This window comes from Arachis ipaensis, chromosome B05 (genome assembly GCF_000816755.2).
Source record: "Arachis ipaensis cultivar K30076 chromosome B05, Araip1.1, whole genome shotgun sequence".
Taxonomy (NCBI): Eukaryota; Viridiplantae; Streptophyta; class Magnoliopsida; order Fabales; family Fabaceae; genus Arachis; species Arachis ipaensis.
The window spans coordinates 46403883-46412598 of NC_029789.2; the positions used below are offsets into that span (position 1 = coordinate 46403883).

General features: G+C 36.3%; 1 long non-coding RNA gene across 2 annotated transcripts; it reads right to left on the reverse strand.

The window, feature by feature from the left end:
* LOC107643584 lies at positions 289-4350 on the reverse strand. 2 transcript variants are annotated; one of them, XR_002362900.1, is made up of 3 exons: positions 3759-4350; positions 3429-3641; positions 289-495 (listed from the first exon to the last, which is right to left on the reverse strand). It is a non-coding gene; the product is annotated as an uncharacterized LOC107643584 (long non-coding RNA). The 2 variants fall into 2 exon arrangements; XR_001620937.2 differs by having other exon boundaries at positions 289-503; positions 3759-4349.

Below are 8716 nucleotides of genomic sequence, written 5' to 3' on the forward strand. Positions count from 1 at the left end.
TGTCACCAAGACAAGTCTTGAGGCATGACAGACACTCAGAGTATGCAATGAAGCATAGTCAGTCCACTCCCAAGGCTCTACAGGAAGGACTGCTCTGATACCATATTGTAACGTCCCGTCCAGCAAAATTACCTTGCTTAAGTCAAGGTATTTCTACTAGAAAGAACATTACGTAACCTTCTCTAGTATTAACTACTTAATTATCGAGCCTTTGTATTGAGTTTGCATTTCAGTTTTAAGAAAATGCCAAAAAATTTGTTTTTATTCATTAAAGTCATAATTCAAACATTTACAAGTAATAATAATCACATAATTACTATTGATAATAATTTTTATACAAAAGAAACCAAATGAAACTCAAAAATAATATACCAAACCTACCCCTCTATATGAAATAAAACCTCATATGACAAGAGCGAGGGGACTCTACGAGACCAATTAAAACCATAAAGAAAACCTACTAATTGCTCGCAGCTTCAAATTGCGTCTTCAAACCTGTGTCACTGAAAGGGTGAAAAATTTGGGGGTGAGAACCAAACCACATGTTCTTAGTAGAGGTAGAGAATGCCGTGAAAGTAAAGAATAAAATGCAAATAGATAACTCCATTCAGAAATATTTAAAAGAAAAACTGTTTTCATTTGCAGTGATCTTTACTCGCCTTGTCAACCTTTTATTTTGAAAACCAATGGCATAACATTCAAAAATCCAAAATCTTATAAAGCATCAGTTAATTATCCAAAATTCTAAACCCATATTTTCCTTTATAAAAATCTTAAAAGTTTTTCTAGACCGTATGAATGACTAATCTGTTCTAAGCATAGGTTCATTAAGTCTATGCTGAACCAGCTCAATCTTTCATACTTACTAAACCTCAAACACAATCCAATCACGGCCTCAGGCCCAAGAAATTCATCCAACACCCAATTCACCCCAACCCAACCAATCAGTTACAAATACAAGTAATGAGGTTCAAACACAATCAAGAGCAATTATATCAAGTATAGCAATCAGCAGTTAACAGAATTATTCACTTAGGCAAACCAATTACAATATACACACCCAAACAATGTCACATAGATGCATATGATGAATGTCTAGTCCTAGTGCAGGTAATGAGCTCATCTGTTGGTTTCTACCCGCTCCCGACGTAACCCATCATTACTAGCCGGATATGGCTTTCCTGTTGGCTATACCCCTGTGTACAGGAAATAACCCCTCTGCCACCACAGGGTCCACTGCACGCAAGAAATAACACATCTGCCACTGCAGGGATGTATGCCGACACACCTTCTGTATACAGGAAATAACCCCTCTGCCACTACAGAAATGGAACAGGTGGTCACGGTACTTCTGTAGCAGGAAATAACCCCTCTGCCTTACAGAAATAAAATATGGATCTGTACCGTAGGAAAGTGTTCTCAGTGGTCGCACCACTATCTATATGACTGCCTCAATGCAACAGATCATCACATAATCATTCTCATTACCATCATTCATTATCATTCTAATTATTCATCATCACTTTCACATTCTTATGCAGTACCACTTTCTTTCTGTGTTCAATCATACTATACAAACTTTACATCTTTCCTTTTTCTTTCATAATTGCAAATACGCAAGCGGGACAAGACCCACGCCCTTGCCAACAATCTCGTATACCAAATAATTTCTTCTTACAGGAATCATTGAAGTTTTTATCATTAAATAAGCCTTAAATATTGATTTTGATTAAGTCATTATACTTTTGTAAAAATTTGGACATAATCTCCTTTAAAAATAGGACTTATCCACCCTTACGAGTTCCTTCTTTCTCAACATTTCGTCAGCCTCTTTCAGCAATTGCCACAGCAATATATTCTCAAAAATATTTGATAATAGAAAATCTATTTCTTAAATTCCATATCTAAAATAATTACCAACACAACTTGGCAGCCTGATTTCCATTATGTTTTTAAAATATCAAATGAATTCGGAATTACGCAAACTTTATATCCATGCGACCGTCTTGGATTAAGCTTTCTACTAAACCAAAAATCATAATTTTTCGTTAACTCTAGCTTCGGGAATATAAGCAAAACCGAGACTGCTCTGCAGTGTTCTAAATCCAGAAAACAGCAGCAGCATACAACATTCGAAATTTCATATAAAATCCAAATTGAATCCAACCACCTTCAAAATTAATGTGGTTAAACTTAACTTACCCAAATTTCTTTCTCAATTAGTTCCAGGGTCATACCATTTTTAATGAAGGATTTACGTAGCTTGGAAGTTAGGTAATTTTCTGCAGAATTCTGTTATACAAATCATTAAATAAAACCTCTTCCAAGTCCCATAACTCACTTATTAAAACATGGAAAACCCTGAAATTTGAATCATATGTATTAAACATACTCAAATTTCACCTCCAATTGGTTGCATCTCAATATCATTCCAGAATTAAAAATTATAAAGTCTTAAATTTACTGACTTAGAAAACAAAACCTGACTTTTACTGCATAATACATCTTATTTTACAAATCCAAATATTTAAAACCACAACTCTAACAATTCTAAATTTTTATGAAATTAAAGTATTAGGACCAGAGTTTCATTTAAAATTAGTTCCATTTCAAAATTCAAACTGGAGAAATTCCAATAGAGGAAACAAGTTGCTGCTGTGTTAAACATTCTGCAGAAAAACCAGATTTGACATCCATAATTCAAAAATTTACCATAAATCATAAACTTAATTAAAAAGGCTAAAATTTACCAGTCTAGCTTCCTATATTCCCAAGCTTAATCCGGACTTGGTTCCACGCAATTCCGATAATCACAGAATTAGTTATAGCTTTTCAAAGTTGCTGACTCAGTTTAGAAATTATGCAGAAAATTAGATTTTAGAATTCAACTTTGAAAAATCATAACTAATTCTTTAGTTGATACGAAACCTTCAAAATTGAATTTTCACAATTACACTTAATATAATTTCATTAACACTTAAATTCTTATCATTTCAGTCACTATAGAGTCACTGATTCACTTTCAAAGTTGCCGTTTAATTTCAAGAGAACCTGATTTTCAGCAAACTATTTAGTGTTCAAAATCCAACCCTTCAATACCCCTCAAAACCAATTCCAAATCAACCACCAACCAAGCTCATTAACATTACAATATACCAAATAATAGCTCAACAGCAACAAATCCAACATAACCCATTAAAATTCAGTAATTCTCAACAATAAGTCATCAAACTATTCCCAATCTACATAACCAATCAATATCACCAATCAACAATTCCAAATCACAATTTCAACCATTCCAATCACAATTTTAGCCACAATTCAATATTCACATAATCAATCAATTACTCACATCTATTAAATCTATTTGCAGTTATTCAATAAACCTTGTAGGCATTCTTAAATTAAAATCATTTTAAACCCCCTACCTCGATGTCGCAATTACAAGAAACCGGAGACAGAATTGCAGTGAGACAGTTGGCTAGACCCCTATTAGTCACGCAACCGTTTCAGCCAAGAAAGCAGCAGCACTGCATCTCAGCACAACTGGGACAACAGTAGCATTAGCTTCCACAACAATGACCATGGTTGCAGTGAAATGAAGATTTCGAATTCAACGGAATCGAAAGGCAGAAACAGCTCTGATAATTTAAAACGGAGCACAGACCAAAGTTGAATTAAAAAAGGACAAGCAGTTTAATAAGAAATTGGCAGAATAGGGCGTGCAATTGGAGCAGAAATAAGGGAAAAAGGCTAACCCAGGCCAATGGATGTTAATCCTAATTAGAGCGAAAACAGGGCAGCAGTGATTCCCGGCAATCCTTCCCGGTGGTTCTGGCAGCAGCAACTCCCCGGCAGTGGCTCCATTCCACAGCAACTCCAGCAGTCAGAAGAATGAGCACTAGAAGTAGAAACAACTGTGTCTTTGGCAACTCCAAATTGATGGCATCAGTGGCAACAGTGACACCAGCCCCTTCTTTGCGTGCAGAGGCGATAGTGATGGCTAGGGTTCGATGGAAGTGCCTCTCCCTGATGGCGGGTTGAATAGTGGCGACGGCGATGGAAGTTTAACGACGGCGGTGAAACGCGGCGGTGACAGTGAGGAACGGCTGTGATGTGGCTCCAATAGCGCACCATCCTTCTCCCTCTTGCCCTCCACTTCTCCCACACTCTCCTATATGACAGCAACAGCAGTGATGCTGCCTGTGTTACCCACCAGTGCTGCTTCCCCCTTCCCCTCTTCCCTATGCGTCTCGCTCTCTCTCGGTCTCTCTTTTCCTTGTTTTCTCTGATTTCTTTCTTCTCTGTGTTGATAAGTTTATTTGTGTGGAGGGTGTTCATCCATGAATGAATGGTGGGGAGAAAAGAAGCGTGGAGGAATAAGGGAGGGGTTAGTGTACCGTATATGTGTGTGTGACTAATTGGGTGAGAAGTATACGTGTTACACAATAATGATACGTAAAAATAAGAAACATAGGTTAAAATTACAATAAAACATATACGATTAACATACGAATTTTACATAATATTTAAAATAAAAGAGAAAATTTAGATTTAAATATATTACTATAAAATTACTTTAGAAACATATATAATTTTATTTACCAACATACCAATGAGTCAAATAATTATTTTTAATTTAAATTATAAAATAAACTTACTAATCACAACTTATAAAATACAGTTAAACTCAAAATATCAATTACCTATATTAAATTATATAACCTTTCATTATTTTTCTATCATAACTTTAATTTCAATTTATATAAAATAACTAGTTATAATCAAAATTGTGCATAAATACTAATTGACTTAAAATTAAAGTATTTATCAAAATCAATTTAATCATTCCTAATAAATTAATCTTTAAGGGCTCAAGTTAATAAAATAAACCACATTTATTCATAATAGAAATTTCTTAAATTTAATTATATAAAATAACCAATTATAAAAATTTACACAAAAATATTAATTAACTTAACTTCAAATATTAATAAAACTAATTTAATTATTCTCAATTGTTCAGTTTATAAAATAAAGAGTTCAAATTAATAATAAGTCATAACTTATTCATAATAAAAATTACTTAAATTAAATTGTACAATTCTTTCTTAATTTTCAATTACTAAAATTCTACAAAATATTCCATTATAATAAAGTTACTGAAGAATATTAATTGGTTCAAAATAAAATTATCTCTGAATCTATTTAATTATTTCTAACAAAATAATTTCTAAAATTACAAAATTTAAACTTAACAAGATAAAATCACAATTTATTTACATTTAGGTTTTCAAAAATGCGGGATGTTACACTTTACATCCCTGCTGACTTCATAATCCTGGACACTGGGAAGAATAAGGATGAATACATCATCCTTGGCAGACCCTTCCTAGCCACAGCAAAAGCTGTGATTGATGTTGATAGAGGAGAGTTGGTCCTTCAAGTGAATGAGGACTACCTTGTGTTTAAAGGTAAAGAATCTCCTTCTGTACACATGGAGAAGAAGCATGACAAGCTTCTCTCAATGCAGAGTCAAACAGAGCCCCCACATTCAAACTCTAAGTTTGGTGTTGGGAGGCTAACATCATGCTTTGAGTATCTGTGAGGCTCCATGAGAGCCCACTGTCAAGCTATTGACATTAAAGAAGCGCTAGTTGGGAGGAAACCCAATTTTTACTTATCTATGTAAATTTCTATTGTTATTTTATGTTTTCTTTAGGTTGATGATCATGTGGAGTCACAAAAACAACTGCAAAAATCAAAGCAAAATAAAAAACAGGATAAAAAAATAGCACACCCTGGAGGAGGAGCCTACTGGCGTTTAAACGCCAGTAAGGGTAGCAAAATGGGCGTTAAACGCCCAGTCTGGCACCATTCTGGGTGTTTAACGCCAGAAAAGGGCATCAAGCTGGCGCAGAAAAGGGCATCAAGCTGGCGTTTAACGCCAGAAAGGGAAGAAAAGCTGGCGTTAAATGCCAGAAATGGGCAGCAACCTGGCGTTTAAACGCCAGGATTGGCATTCCAAGGGGTGTTTACACGCCAAAATGGTGCAGGGATGAGAAATCCTTGACACCTCAGGATCTGTGGACCCCACAGGATCTCCACCTACCTCAACTCTCTCTCTCTCTCTCTTCTCTTCACCTTCCCATAACACCCTTCCCCAAATCACCTATTTCCCATCACCTCACATTTCAAATTCAAAATCCTTTCCCTCCCACACCCAACCCCTCATACACGAACCCTACCCCACTCTCCACTCCTATATAAACCCCTCCTTACCACCTTCATCTTCACACAATATACACACTTCTCCCCTCTTGGCCGAACCACTCCCCTCACTCCATCTCCTCCAATTTTTCTTCTTCTTCTCCTTCCTTCCTTCTTCTTTTGCTCGAGGACGAGCAAACCTTCTAAGTTTGGTGTGGTAAAAGTGATGCTTTTTGTTTTTCCATAACCATTTATGGCACCTAAGGCCAAAAAAACCTCTAGAAAGAGGAAAGGAAAGGCAAAAGCTTCTTCCTCTGAGTCATGGAAGATAGAGAGATTCATCTCAAAGGTCCAACAAGACCACTTCTATGAAGTTGTGGCCAAGAAGAAGGTGATCCCTGAGGTCCCTTTCATGCTCAAAAGGAATGAGTATCCGGAGATCTGACATGAGATTCGAAAAAGAGGTTGGGAAGTTCTCACTAACCCCATTCAACAAGTCAAAATCTTAATGGTTCAAGAGTTCTATGCTAATGCATGGGTCACCAAAAACCATTATCAAAGTGTGAACCCGAACCTAAAGAATTGGCTTACAATGGTTCGGGGGAAATACTTAGATTTCAGTCCGAAAAATGTAAGGTTGGCATTCAACTTACCAATGATGCAAAGAGATGCACGCCCCTACACTAGAAGGGTCAACTTTGATCAAAGGTTGGACCAAGTCCTCATGGACATATGTGTGAAAGGAGCTCAGTGGAAAAGAGACTCCAAAGGCAAGTCGGTTCAATTAAGAAGGCTTGACCTCAAACCTGTGGCTAGGGGATGGTTGGAATTCATCCAATGCTCCATCATTCCTACTAGCAACCGATCTGAAGTTACAATAGACTGGGCTATCATGATCCATAGCATCATGATTGGAGAGGAAGTAGAAGTTCATGAGATCATATCTCTAGAACTCTACAAAGTGGCTGACAAAACCTCCACTTTGGCAAGGTTAGCCTTCCCTCATCTCATCTGTCACCTATGCAATTTAGCTGGAGTTGTCATAGGAGAAGACATCCTCATTGAAGAGGACAAGCCCATCACTAAAAAGTGGATGGAGCAAATGAGAGAGCCTACTTATGGACTTCAACAAGAGCATGAGAAAGTCCCTCATCAAGAAATCCCCGAGATGCCTCAAGGGATGCATTTTCCTCCACACAACTATTGGGAGCAAATTAACACCTCTTTAGGAGATTTGAGTTCCAATATGGAGCAACTAAGAATGGAGCACCAAGAGCACTCCATTATTCTCCATGAAATTAGAGAGGATCAAATAGCCATGAGGGAAGAGCAACAAAGGCAAGGAAGAGACATAGAGGAGCTCAAGCGTTCCATTGGATCTTCAAGAGGAAGAACTAGCCGCCATCATTAAGGTGGACCCGTTCTGATTCCCTTGTTCTTATCTTTCTATTTTTTTTATTTTTATGCTTTATCTGCTATCTATGTTTGCATTTTCATTATATGATCATTAGTGTCTAGTGCCTATGCTTTAAAGTTATGAATGTCCTATGAATCCTTCACCTCTCTTAAATGAAAAAAAATATTTTCTGAAAAAGAAAGAGAAGTACATGAATTTCGAATTTTAAAATAGTTTAATTATTTTGATGTGGTGGCAATACTTTTTGTTTTTCTGAATGAATGCTTGAATAGTGCATATTTTTGAATTTGTTGTTTATGAATGTTAAAATTGTTGGATCTTGAAAGAATAATAAAAAAGGAGAAATGTTATTGATAATCTGAAAAATCATAAAATTGATTCTTGAAGCAAGAAAAAGCAGTGAAAAAGCTTGCAAAAAAAAGTGGCGAAAAAATAAAGAAAAAAGACAAAAGAAAGAAAAAGAAAAAGCAAGCAGAAAAAGCCAGTAACCCTTTAAACCAAAAGGCAAGGGTAGAAAAAGGATCCAATGCTTTGAGCATTAATAGATAGGAGGGCCCAAAGGAATAAAATCCTGGCCTAAGCAGCTAAACCAAGCTGTCCCTAACCATGTGCTTGTGGCGTGAAGGTGTCAAGTGAAAAGCTTGAGACTGAGCGGTTAAAGTCATGGTCCAAAGCAAAAAGAGTGTGCTTAAGAGCTCTGGGCACCTCTAACTGGGGACTCTAGCAAAGCTGAGTCACAATCTGAAAAGGTTCACCCAGTCATGTGTTTGTGGCATTTATGTATCCGGTGGTAATATTGGAAAACAAAATGCTTTGGGTCACGGCCAAGACTCATTAAGTAACTGTGTTCAAGAATCAACATACTGAACTAGGAGAATCAATAACACTATCTGAATTTTGAGTTCCTATAGATGCCAATCATTCTGAACTTCAAAGGATAAAGTGAGATGCCAAAACTGTTCAGAAGCAAAAAGCTAATGGCCCCGCTCATCTAATTAAGAATGATCTTCATAGATGTTTTCAGAATTTATTGTATACTCTCTTCTTTTTATCCTATTTTGTTTTTAGTTGCTTGGGGACAAGCAACAA